The sequence below is a fragment of the Simochromis diagramma genome, unplaced genomic scaffold (genome assembly GCF_900408965.1).
Source record: "Simochromis diagramma unplaced genomic scaffold, fSimDia1.1 OVJJ01000321.1, whole genome shotgun sequence".
Taxonomy (NCBI): Eukaryota; Metazoa; Chordata; class Actinopteri; order Cichliformes; family Cichlidae; genus Simochromis; species Simochromis diagramma.
The window spans coordinates 16,114,242-16,128,049 of NW_024386772.1; the positions used below are offsets into that span (position 1 = coordinate 16,114,242).

General features: G+C 44.5%; 1 long non-coding RNA gene across 1 annotated transcript; it reads right to left on the reverse strand.

Annotated features, from left to right (window-relative positions):
- Positions 1-388: 388 nt before the first annotated feature.
- Positions 389-9,540, reverse strand: LOC120747204. The gene is made up of 3 exons (XR_005699068.1): positions 9,436-9,540; positions 5,637-8,190; positions 389-5,510 (listed from the first exon to the last, which is right to left on the reverse strand). It is a non-coding gene; the product is annotated as an uncharacterized LOC120747204 (long non-coding RNA).
- Positions 9,541-13,808: the final 4,268 nt, after the last annotated feature.

The following is a 13,808-nucleotide window of genomic DNA, read 5'->3' on the forward strand; positions in this document are numbered from 1 at the left end:
GGCAATGTGATGCTTCCTAGTAGCGGGCAGTGGATCGATTCAAATATTGATAGTATCGATACCAATACTGGTGTTGGTATCAGATGGATACTAGCACAATTGGACCGATACTCTTCTATCCTTATGTTCAGTACGTAGCACGTTTAAAGGACAGAAGCTGATCCAGAGTGCTTTAGAGACAGCCACATGAAACGCTGATTTGTTGTACTGAGTAATTATTGTGGTAATTCATCTCATAAGTCATGACACACTCCCCTACATAAGCTGCATTTATCAGTTAAAAGTAGCAGCATTGATAATTCTGGCCCTGTATTTTGGTATCGGATCGATACCAAAATTTGCAGTATGGCACAGCATTTGCTGTCATTTAGGTGAAATTGGCTTTTTAGACACTTCCTTTGATGGGTGCCGGGTTTGTGTGGCAGACTTCCTGAAAAGCTTCCTTTAAGGAAAAATAGACTCACTGAGTTTTCTGCTCAAGTTCCCATAAACCGCTTGAGAAAGCAGGGCGGCGATGAGATAACAGAAAAAGATGGGCGATGGTGTGACAGATAAAGAGCTTTTTTGCTTTGTTGTTGTTGGGTTCAAGTGCCAAAGAAGGTCACAGGTTCTTAAGTAAATCATCAAACAGGCGGCTAGATCCACATTTTATATAAAAAAGCAGATTTTTGTTGGGAGGATATAGTCATGGGACGAGATCATGCTCATGTGAAGCCTGGTGTTGATGTGGAGAGTGGTGTTTTTGATGCAGTGCGGCCCCTCCCTGACCTTTACTCCTCTCCCTTGTCCCCTGCAGGCTGCAGCCCTGTGGCGGCAGAACTTAACCACTGTGAACATGGCAGACACTCACTGTTCACATGTGGGTTAAGTCCTGCTGCCGCACAGCCAGGCTTCGACGGGCATCTGTTTGTGACACAGAAAGGAGACGTTTCTATGTGTGTATGCAAATGAGTGACTGTGTATGAGTTGGCAAATTGGCGCGCGTGCGACGAAGAGGCTGCTTTCTTCGTGTCAGCCATTGGAAATCCCTGGCAATGTGATTCAGTCCTCTAGTTTAAAAAAAATCACTCTGCCAGGAATTCCCCTGGCCAACAGATAGAGCTGGACGGTCTGTGGTGGAAAGAAGACTTCAAAGCATGCGCAGTAATAAATACCACAATAAGACTCGAGCATCACTGTCACCTTTTTAAGCAGCAGCTCCTTTCTTCTTTAACCCCCCCCATACACATAGAGAGCAGTCTGGCTCTGTCACATGTTTGTCATTCGCAGGTCAGTCACTGCATTTTCTCAACCCTGTGTGCACTGTACGTGGTCCTTGTCAACTCCCAGACTTCCCGTGGCCTCTTATAAAAATAGCTTTTCAATGACAGAATGGAGAATTAGGTTAGAAGGAAGTGGCCACTTGAATGGCACTGCCTTTAACAGACGCTTACCCTGCACCCTTTATCTGTGCCCCTTGTGAACAGGGGAAAACCAAAGACAAAACAAAATGAGAAAAAGAGCACTGGAGCATGTTTCCTCTGCTGCTCAGTTACGGCAAAATCTCTTAAGAAATTGTTAGGGATTTTCATGTTGCATAGAGAACCTTTGCTTTTATACATTGTGAAAACATAAAGTCTGATCCTGCGTATTCCTTAAAAGAAAAAAAAGAAGAAGAGAAGCACACACAGCCATCCCACCCCGGAGCACAACATAATGCTGTGAATTCCTTTTGGTTGAATTTCACTTGTCTGGACAGGATAAACTTTATTTAATGAACACCATTCCAGTCTCCAGATCCCGGCTGAACCGCTCATTTTGCCGCCCTCCTTTGAGTTGCTCTTATTTTCAGCAGCTTGAATATTTTGCCGTGTACAAGGTATGAGTAGTGGGACGCTTTTGGGGAACTCCAGACTCTAAATAAGCTTTAGCTGGCTGTCTGTTGTCGCTTTGGGGCAGTGGCTGGGAAATGTTATCACTAAAGCGGGCACCTCTGTTTCACAAATCTAGTGTTTAGACAGAGCTTCCATAAATAGAACGCAAACTTTTTCCAGCCCAGTTGTGAGCATCGTTTTGAGCTAAAAGCAGCATCTCATGTGGAAGCTTTCCAGTTTTCACCAGGCCAAAGTGAGGTTCAGTGTTTGGGTGCTACTAGGAAGAAAACAGAATAGCATTGTCTGTTCTCGCTAACTTTCAAAATCAACTTTTTTGACTCTACAATAAACTAAAGTGTACATTTACATTGCCTTCGGGACAGTTTTTTAATCGCTCGGTTAACAGAAAACCAAAATGTCGACATAAAAATGTACCCAGTGCGGCCCGTTTTAGATCCCAGTTGTACGTCTTCTTAATTTCCTTTCTGTTTTACGAGTTGCGCTTTTTAAAGCCTAGGCTGGTCTCCACACGGTCACAACAAGATGTTGTCAAGAAAGAAGGTAAATTAAGGTCCCGGCATCCATCAAAGACGCGACAACTGCTCCCTTTACCTCCTACCCGCCTTTAACCTTAAACCCTTTATACCGCCATCTCTTTTCATCCTGGTGTGTTATTTTCTCTGCCTTTTCATCTTTTCCATCGGTTTCTCGCTCCCCCCCCCACTCGAACCCGCAGCCCGTTAATGTCCATGAGCTCATTCCTTCCCCTGTAATGACGGCATTCTGGTTGACGCACGCTGTCCAACACCTCACCTCAAACACTCTCTGCGAGGATCTCACATTCGCCTTGTTTTTTTGTTTTTTTTCGGGGGGAGGATACAGGCGGCCCTCCTGCTACTGGCTTCTCATACTGGATGTTTATTATGGTTAGAAATAACAAGTATGTGGCATATAGGCTGCATCTTACTGGTAGCTCGCAACCGTGGCAACTTGTTGCACCTCGACGGAGGCGTAGGGTTGGAAAATGAGCATCACTGAGTGACGCCTGCCAGAAGATGTACTCTAGTGAAGTTAAAGTGTTTTTAGAGAGCATGTCTTCGTGGATTATGGCCTCATGTGTGGGTTCTTTGATGGTTTTGTGGTGCGTATGTGTGTTTATTGTTCATGCACACGACGTATGGCGGTCCAAGTGCAGACGTGGCCACTGGCTGTTTTCTCAGATCGTCGGCTCGAGTTCAGAATTGACATTGTCGTTTACACAAGGGCACACAGTTAAGTGGAAAAGCCTCTGCTGGGACAGCTGGATCTCAAACCCTTGTTGTTTCAACACATATCTTCTCTCTGCCCGTGTCCTTGTGTGCGCATTGCACAGAAATGCACACACGCTCCGCAGGCCAAGCGCAATCTACCGAGCTCTACACACACACACACGCAATATGTTCACTATCACTGAGCAAACACAGTGATGTCAGTGGCAAACGTGGGGTTCGCGTAAGCTGGTTTTCACTCTTTCTCATAAACTGTGAATAGTAAAAATACCAAGCTGACATCATTCGCACCTCCAGGCTGTGGACCGCTTAACAGAGCAAACAGTGAGCTGTACGATTCCCAGGCTCGTGCATGTCATTAAGAATTGTTTCTCAAAGCCGAGCACAAGTCATTTATGTTTCCACTGATTTTCACAGGGGCCAGATGAAGCGGTTTCCAGCCACAGCTTCATCTTTCTCTGTAAATGCTATAAGTTCAAGACATGAAGTCACAATTGTTACAGTAACATGTTAATTCCCTTCTTACGGTGTAAATTTGCCACGTCTGCTTTCCATAATTGCTATCTTGTCTGTTGCGCCTATTAAACTCACTCCTGGGAAGAAAAGGTGGAAAAGCCTAAAAACGGTTAAATGATGAGGAGCGAGCAGCTGACACATCAAAAGAAAAAAAATTATCCAGAATCAAGGCTGCATTTTTAATCCGCCAGAAAATCAACCACAGGATCAACAAAACTGCAGTCGAAACGGCAAAGCCCGCCAACTAAAACACAACGCAGCACCACACCTTAACTTGCTTTCTAGCAGACAGGGTCTGTCTGGGTATGTGTGCGCATGTGATTGTATTTGTTTCATGTTACGTGCGAGGGTGTAATCATTGCTGAGGCTGTGACATTTAGTGACATTCAAACAAGAGCCCAGGCCTCGACTATGGGCCTTCTATGTTGCAGTTTTCCCAAATTAAAGGCGACCGTTCATTGGCTGGCCTGGAATCAATGGAACGCGCCACATGTGGGACATTAGTCTGAGAAGTAAAAAAGAAGTATTTCCAGCTCCTTTTTTTTAAAAGGGAAAAGCTCAAAGTCTCTTTGGGCTGTAAAGCTAGCCTCAGCAGTGAAGAGCCCAGCCCAAGCCCATGGTCCACTCCCTGTAGCCCAGTGCGTGTAATCCTATCCTCAGCCTGATTCATTGCCAAACACCCTTACCACCACCACCAGCCCTGTACTTAGAGTACAGCTGCCCTGCTGCCACTGAACCACACATGCACAAGTGGATGCTGAAGCTGCACACACACACACACACACACTTTTATTCCACTACGCCACGGTTTCCTGAGCCTGGGCCCATTCCTACAGATTGCTGCCGGGCACACCCACCCACTCAAACCACCCCACCAAAGCCAAGGCTTGAGGGTTAGATTCCCACATTCTTCTGCTCCTCCTCTCATCCTTTCTCACCATCCATCCATCACCCCATTTTTCCACCTTCTCAAAGCAGAAGGCAAAATAACAACACATTTGACCCGTGCCTTCTCTTTCCCATGTCATTTGGCATGGAGGTTATCTGAAGTCACAGCCAGACGCATACGGAGCAAAGTGATAGACGCCACTGTCGGGGCTAAATTAATACCACCTTATCTTATCCTTCTTCTTTAGGTCAACCTCACGTTTACCTCCTTCAGTTCCATTTTTGCCTTCCGCTACTCAGTTTGGTCTATACCAACACCCCCGACACACTCACACACACACACACACACACACACCAGACAGGACGGCAAACAGGAAGACAGAGAGCCAGCCCTGAAATGCAGCTCAAAGTGGGTTAGCTACAGTAGCCACTGGATTCCCTTCCTTTCATGGAGGTTTGGGAGCTCGCAGACTTACGGGGCCCCTGAACAATGAGAGGAATGTTTGAGCGGCTCCGGCCTTGCTTCAACACTGCCATTACTCCTCTCAGGCTTTTTATGACCTCACTTAGCGCTCCGTGCTGCCAGCAACACCCCAAGGAGAAGCACACAGACCGACAGACATGACGACAGGCAGATGACACACATGGGCAGACAGATGACAAACATACTGTATAAGCAGAAAGCTGTATGGAAACAGGTGGAGGCGAAACAATTATGCCTGAAATCACTCAGACGGGGGGGGTGGTACATAACCTTTAAATTAACAAGTGAGTTAGGCAGCGAGGAATGAAACCATCCCATTCAATGGCACTGTATTCATCTGACCTTTGTAATGGAGCCGGTCCACAGTGGCAGACCTCATAACGGGGCAATATTCCAGTGCCAACAACACAGTACATTTGAACAGCAGGCAGACTTTTACTCCGACTCTGTGTGAACGTCCCGTCCTGATCAACAGGTTGCAGGAACTGCTGAATTGCCCCTCTGTGGAAGACCAGAGGTTTAAAAAAAAAAAAAAAGTCAGAGGAAGGTACACAGTGTTCATGGATCATAAAGTCATAAAAGTAATAATCATGTCCTGAGAAGAGGCAAACCCACTGCTGTACCTACCTGAGACAACAGTTTTTACTCCTTTTCCTCTCCCTCTTGTTCTTCACGCTCTTCAATGTCACACTCTAAAAGTTGACCTTCACAGTCCCCATCCCGTCTCCCGTCTCTCTCGCAACGTCTCCGCGTCTCCCACTCTTTGTCCTTTTTTCCTTGTCAGTCCGTTCCTGCTTTGGCCGTGCAGACAGGAGTGTGTGTGAACGCGAGTGTGTCTGGGAGCCAGACGGGGTGAGAGTAAGCAAGTAGGCGGGCTCAGCCTAGCAGAGGGGATTCCTTTATGACGATGTCAGAGGAGAGGAACACTCCCCTTCTCTCTCTCTCTCTCATCTCCTCCCCCCTTTGCCTCCCTACCTCTCCTCCCCTGTGCATGGCCGAAGCTGCTGGTAGAACACAGGAAAGGGGGCAGGGAGATAATTGGCTGCACAGCTGCTAATAAATGAGCAAGGGCTGTTTGTGTCAGTAGCAGACAGGAAGAAGCTAAATGTACACTGAGGCGAGTTTGCTACTTTTGCCCTTTTATGTCAATTTAGGAAAAAAGAGTGCATGTCTATACTCATCCCCATATAAGCAGAAATTAACCATATTAACCCGAAAAAAAGAAAGTAAATATAAAGAAATAAAAGAAAGTTAAACGTGACATTAATGAGGTTAGACACACTTGTTAAAAGGTCTTTAAACTGAGTGTTTAAAAGTCAGATCAAAGCCGTGCATGTTGTGGATTTCAGATCAGAGACGTCAAAGCTGAAAAAGTGTCTGTTGAGGTCATAAAACTATTAACCCTGAGGCACTGAACAGATTTTATGGAGGATCACAGCAATCTTAGCAAATGGCAAAACATGGCTGATATTTTTCCCTCCCCTACACGCTCCATTTGGTACATAAAGATCAAACTGAGAGAGATCTTTGGATCAGCAATTACGACACGTCAGATAATCAATAAAGCATTGAAAAACGACTTAAATCACTCATGCTGGCTTACAATCCGTTTAAAATTGTTGTCTTTGAAACTTTCGGGTCTTTGGAAGCGTTTGATTTTCATCTCCACCTGTCAAGCGTAGGACCCCCACCCCACCCAAGCAACCCTCCAGGCAACATTGGGCCAGTAACATGAGCTTCTGAGAGGGGCTATTAGAAGCTTTACAACTTCCCCTGAAGCCTTTGGGTGTGTGTGCGTGAGAGTAGCAAAGTCCTGTACAGAGAGCCACGCCCCTGTGCGAGATCAGACGTCACACATTCCACACACACATACGCGTCTCTAGGCAACGCATACACTCAAGCTTAGCGAAATGACTGTGCCAGTAAGACACGTGACCGCCTGCGACACATCGTTTTTCTTCGGATGGGATAATGTTTTGTTTGCGGACCTCAGTTTCTATGTTGTCTTCGTAAGGGGATTTACAGCTTTGCACAAGAGCCAAAAGGTTTTAATGAGGGCCTTAACTTTTGATTGATAGCTATCAAAGATTACATACGGGTATGTGTAAACTTGTGTTGATGATGATGGAGCTCTATCTTTTTCTTCTCCTTTCCTACTCTTCTTATAAAATGATGACCTGCTTGCATCAAGCAAGCAAAAAAAAAAAAAAAAAAACGGCCTCTCTGAGGTGGTGAACTGAGAGATGAATATTGTTAACGTTCTCTTTTAAGCGATGAGTTTCATCTTTATTTTGTGGTCTAAACCACTATGCGTGCCGTGCACACTCCTCTCTTGCTTTGCTTCACAGGCACGGCAATGAGCGCTGCCACACGCAAACCAAATACTGTAATGACTGAGATAACACAGAATTGAAACAGAGATGTGCCACTCTTAAGTTCAGGCTGGTAGCACTTCTTTCAGTCTGTCTAAAATATGAACAGAACAGAGGAAAGATATGAAACCGATGCTCTCTCAAAGCTTCTGCACACATTAATGAGAACACTCTGGTGCGTAACGTTCTCGAGCTTTTCCTGCTGACGGTGAGGATTGTGGTATTTGTAAAACGATGCGTCTTCTCCACTCCAAGGCCATACTCTGTACTTTATGGTTCTTGGAAATGGAATCCAACATTTGTACATGTTTGCATATGTCTATATTTCAACATATATCAGTCCATTTTCGAAAGATAACTGTGGCCGAGGTAGTGTGAATTCCCATTTCTGTTTTTTGTACAGTTGGAGATTACATGTTGCAAAAAAAACCTAACTTCACTGTGGCCTGCAGAAATCCTGTGAGGGTTGTGGGCACTTCTGTGGAGTCATGGTTGAGCTGTGTCATTTTTAGTTATAGTAGTCACTGAATAGTAGTTCATTGAAAAATATTCTCCACACTTTGGTCTGCTTTGGTGTCCCAGCTCAGGGAAAACATGTATTTCTGTGTGTGTTCTTGGACGGCTTGTGTGTTTTTCATATTTTTTGGCGCATTCAGTAAGCCTCTATAAAAATCTGTTTTTTTTTTTTTTTTTATTGCGGATGAACAGTGTGTACTTGTGTTGATGGGTCACAGCGGACGTTCAGCTGAGCGATCATCTTCACCGGTGAGTCAGACGACAGTAAGCGACTCTAATCTGGGCCGCGGGGTCTGGGAAAAAGAAAAAAAAATCAACATCCATTTGGTTGTCATGGTGAGTTAGATCCAATTATGCAACAGGCAGCGGAAAATGGTTTTGGAGAGAGATAGATATTCAGGAGACTTGGGAGAAAAAGCTGCTTGCCGTGCCAGCTGATCTGAGAGGTATCAGCGTTACCCTTATTTAACCAGACACATTGGCTAAGGGCACATTCCTGTGAACGGCAGCAGGTTCTGCAGAAAGAGATACGCATTCACAGATTTGTTTAAGTTTTAAAACTATTCTTCTGTTCTTGGAAACTGGGCCCTGCAAATGCTTTCCCCAAGGGTATCACGACTTTGACTTTATTGCCTTTGCATGTCAAGAGCCAGCCCAAGGATCTGAAACAATCCATCCTCCCTTCACTACATGAAATAATACTTTTGTTGAGTCCTTTTTAAATCTGCCTAAACAATGCTGTCATCAAGTATAAGGCAAACGACTTTCTGCCCTCTGAACAGAGATTATAAGAAGATCATATTGATATACTTTACCATAGTGATTAGCCTCTTCCAGATATTGCTCGTTGCAACAAACATTGCAATCTGATGACTGATTTTTAATGATTAGCGTACCCAAGACTAAATGTCATTCAGCCTGCCTTATTGGTGCCAAAGCCCCCCAGGCCTTTTAAATCAGTCGCTCTACCCTTGTTTTTGTTACTGCAGAACAAATAACACAGCAATGTTGCATTAAGATTTTCAAGAAAATTTTACTCCAATAAAAATGAGCGCATCTGTAAAACCTAATTACATCAAGTGTTTTCTATTAAGTGATTAGTAATCATAGCTTTGTCCTTTCTCCTGTATGTCCTTCAATCCTCAGTCTACCTCTTCTTCTTCTCTAACTCTGCCCAGCTTGAAGAAAAGCTGTGGCGATAAAGCTGACTGGTAATGCGAACTAGCTGCTGGCACAGTTTTCCACAGCAGCTTTCTTTAAAACAGTGCCAACATTGCTAGTAGTAGGGCTTGCTAGAAGAGCAACGACGGCAAGCTCTCTCTCTCTCTCTCATTGAGCTCAGATTTTAGCCTGCTAACATGCTCTCAAACGGCATAAACACAAATATTAGACGTGCCAAACATCTGCAAATTATCACTTGAGAGCATGGTAGTGTGCTACCATTAGCAATTAAGTTAACAAGCAGAAGAAGGAGAAGGAGAAGCGGGTACTGTGAAGTAAGACTAAACCTACTCATTGAAAAAAAAAGATTTCTTTACCTTCCAAAGCTGTACCAAATCACTTGTCTTGATGCTTACATTTGCTATGTTGCTATATTCCCATTGCAAATACGGCTAGCATGAACCCCGCGGTGTATGAATAACTTTCACAAAGCTGAGTGTGGAAAACTGGTGTCTGTAGGTACACCCACCTGTACCTTTCACTACAATAATGAGTAGATGTGCCTCCCACTTTACAGTTAAAGCAATTATTACCTTTACTGTGTGCATGTGTCAGCACAACAACAACACAGCTGGCTGTTGATTGGCTACTTCTGGCTTATGCAGGTAATAAAAATGATAGTTTTTTTGCAGCTCCATGCTGGATTTTTACATCTGCGGTACTGCATGTAAGTGCACAAACATCTGTATCTGAGTTATACAAGGAGTATGTGATTTTTGGAGTCGAAGAGGAGTACACAGCGGAGCGCTTTCCCCTTGCAGAGGTTAAGGGAGCGTGCACTTCAAAGACTGTTTTTAACATTTTTCCTTTCACGTCAATAAAACAGTCTGGTACACTGTGAAATGAATATAAATAGATATATTGCTTGGATCTGCAGCAGTATTGGCATGGTTGCTAGAGAACCAGCAACCTGTCAGCTGATAGGTGGCCTCCTTAATCAACCTGTCAACTCTTTTTTTTGCTCTCATCATCATCATCATCTCCACCCTGAATTAGCGCCATCATGCATTTTCCTCCCATTCCTGGCCTCTTTTTTTTTTTCTTTTCCCCCCATCCAACCCTGACCCAGTCCTGGGACATTTGAGGTCATAGCTTTTCTACACCTCATCCATGCTGGACCAATTCCCTGGAAACTGGTCCAGTACTTGGTCATAAAGTCCATGAACACACCAGCACATCTAAGCTGAGCTCAAAACAGTCAGTTAAGAGGCTCCGAATGTATCCACTTGACTTTGACTGGTCTGTCCTGATTTTCTCTTTCCTATGCTCTCTCTTTCTCTGTCTCTCTCTCTCCCTACTACCTCTCTGGTATTTATGTATTGGTAGTTGCCCTGGAGACAGGACACACAAACACTGTGGCGGTAGACAGGAAGTGCTGTGGAACCACAATGGCGTCACTGCGGCTCTGCGCTCGCTCTCCTCTCCTCCCCTCCTCTCTCTCCCTCTGTCTGCCTCAGCCAGCATGCATGCTATTATCCTTAGCAGAGCTATACACAGAGACCACACTTCTCTTTCTCTCTCGTCTCTCTCATTTCTCTCATTATTATTAGCATTGCTTTTTCAGCTGTCTCCCGCTCTCCCTTCAACTTTATACCACAGTATACTACCTCAGTATTTGGAAAATTGCTGTCTGATTTGCGGTGTCTGGTATGCCTTGGTGTTAGTTGATGTGCTGAAAAGCTGTTGGGCTGTTTTAAATATCTCGACCTGCCCGACTACAGGCAGGCAGGTCGAAAAACTTACTCCCGTGCTTTAAAAAACTGGGTCAAGAATGTGTGTGTTTACTGTGTGTTTTGGAGCTTGTGAGAGGACTCCAGGACGTGCGGGTTCAAGAGTGAAAAACATAAGTGAACGCCTGAAAGCGACTTACAGAGGCGGTGGCCTGCTTGCGTACTGTAAAGTGTTTCCTATACGGTGAAGAGGCAGATATGAGAAGGGCAGTGGCACAGAGAGTACAAAAGGAATGTGTGTGGTCTTATTGCAGACTCTTACATCAGGCAGGCCTTAGTGTACAGTGCACATCCCTCCTGTTCTCCCTCTGTCTTTTTACACACCCTGCCTCTAAATATACTCCTCTGGAAAAACCCCTTGAGAAGATACCGCCCTCTTCTACTCAGTGTGCTAAAAATACGCTGCCAAGACCACCTTTATAACCCCCTGCCTTCTGTGCTTGCCTTTCTTTTGGCCCTCGCCACCCCCCCCCCCCCCCCCCCCCCCTCGACTGCTGCTGTCCCTCTTGCTCATTGTCGTCTCTTTACTCAACACCAGTTCATTAACTTACCTAACTTTCTTGTGTGCTGTGATTTCTTTTTGCCCCTTTCTCCTGTTCTTTCTACTTCCCCATACTTTTCTGTGTGGCCCCCTTTCTGATAGACATCCATCCATGCACCCAGCCAACCCCTCTGGGTTCAGCTCCTGGTGTCAAAACTCAGTCGACAGTTGAATTCTCAGGACACATAAACAGAGAAGAAGAAACAGAGGTGGATTTTATTGAAGTGAGCTCATAGCATGGGAGTGAGCGACAGAGCAAAACAAGTTGAAGGGAGAAGGAAAGATTAAATGCAGATATGGTTGAATGACCTATTTGTCGGTGGGGCCATGAAGATGGAAAACAATATTAGTGCTGGCCACAGCCACAATCATAGCTTTGGTTTCATTTATGATTAAAACACCATAAAGCATAGAAAGAGGAAGAAATTAATAAAAATCCCAAACAAACTGAAACTGCTGTATTAGACGTGTCCTAAAACGATTCAATTCAGCTTAATTTATATTGCACCAAATCCCAACAGATCACCTGAAGGCGTTTTAAAGGCCCTACAATAATACAGAGAAAAACCCAAACTTAAAAAAACCCACCCTATGAGCAAGCACTTGGGAACAGTGGGAGGGAGATAAGGCATAAGACATGCTGTGGAAGAGAGCCAGAGATTAATAATAACTAATGATTAAATGCAGAGTGGTTCATAAACAGACAGAGTTAAAAGAGGTGAGTGGTGAAGAAACACTGAATCATGGGAAGCCCCCAGCAGCCAGGACTATTGCACCGTAACTAAGGGAGGATTCAGTGTCACACGATCCAGCTGTAACTATATGCTTTTTCAAAAAGGAAAGTTTTAATCCCAATCTTAAAAGCAGAGAGGGTTTCTGGCTCCAAACTAGGTGCTGGTTCCACAGAACAAGGCCCTGAAAACTGAAGGCTCTTCCTCCCATACTACTTTAAAATACTAAGGAACCACAAATAAGTCAGCAGAGTGGGAACGAAATGCAATAATCGGGTTATAACATCCTATGAGTCATTTTATATGATTTCATGATTTCTTGTTTGATTAAGTCAGCTCGATCGTGTCAATATTAGCTGACAAAAACATAGACTGATAACCTGTGAAACCAAGAGGTGACCTTTGAGCAGCCTCAGAAGAGAAACCAGGGCCCCAAAAACTCACAGGGGAATTTCTGCGACTCTTACTTTGAGTGTGACTACCAGAACTTTAATCAACCGTTAGCAGGACAAGCCGCCACAGAGACTTAATTGAGAAAATCAAGACAGAAATAACGAAAGCCCACTGTGGCTGCAAAAAGGAGGAAGCCGAAACTGCTTCAAGGCAGGAATAATTATAGAGAATAAAGTAAACCTGTGAACCTTCCTCATGGATGTGCTGTTCCTTCTCTGTATGAGGAACTGATGAAATGTGGCGTACTGTATGTGTAACGCATAATTTTTCAGCGCAGGAGAGAGGAAGCCTGTCTGTAGCAACGGGGTTGTTTCTGTTCCTCTGCTCAACCGTTGACATCATCTGGAGTGACACACACGGGCCGACTGGCTTCCTCCGTCTCATTAATCACTTGTGCGTTAACAGGCGTGCACATTCTCCTGCGCCCTTTCACAGCTCCACAACACATTTTACCCTCCCTCGTTAGCTCCCAGATACCCTGCCCACTCAGCAGTGACCTCTGACCCCCACCCTTTCTACAAGTACAGCACTTACATTTTACGTTCTCCACCTGCTGCTCACCTGCAATAGAAGCACAGGAAATTAATTTTAAACATACGTGAGAATATAGTTTAGGCTTTGCTGTTTTTTGACCTTCTTGTACTCACACTATATTTCCCAAAATATTCCCCCACCTATTAAAATCATTGAATTCAGGTGTTCCAGTCACTTCCGTGGCTGTCTGAGTGCATTGTGCAAAGTGTAAAGCTTCGTTGAGGGAGGATTATGGTGTGGAGATATTTTTCAGGAGTTGGGCTCAGCCCCTTAGTTCTAGTGAAAAGAACCTTTAATGCTCCAGCATACCAAGACATTTTGGACAATTTCATGCGTGTAGAAGAACTTGACTGGCCTGCACAGAGTCCTGACCTCAACCCAAAAGAACACCATTGGGTTGAAGTAGAGCCGAGTCGATGAGCCAGCATCAGTGTCTGAACTCACAAATGTGCTTCTGAAAGAATGGTGAAAAATTCCCATAAACACACTCCTTAAATTGTTGAAAGCTTTCCCAGAAGAGTTGAAGCTGTTATAGCTCCAGAGGGATGGCTGAAATCATATTAAGCCCTATGAATTAAGAATGGGATGTCACTCAAGCTCATATGCGTGTGAAGGCAGATGAGTGAATACTTTTGACAATATTGTGTACATTGTGAAAAAATGAACAAACCCATGGCAGTTGGAGGACAGTTGAAATATCT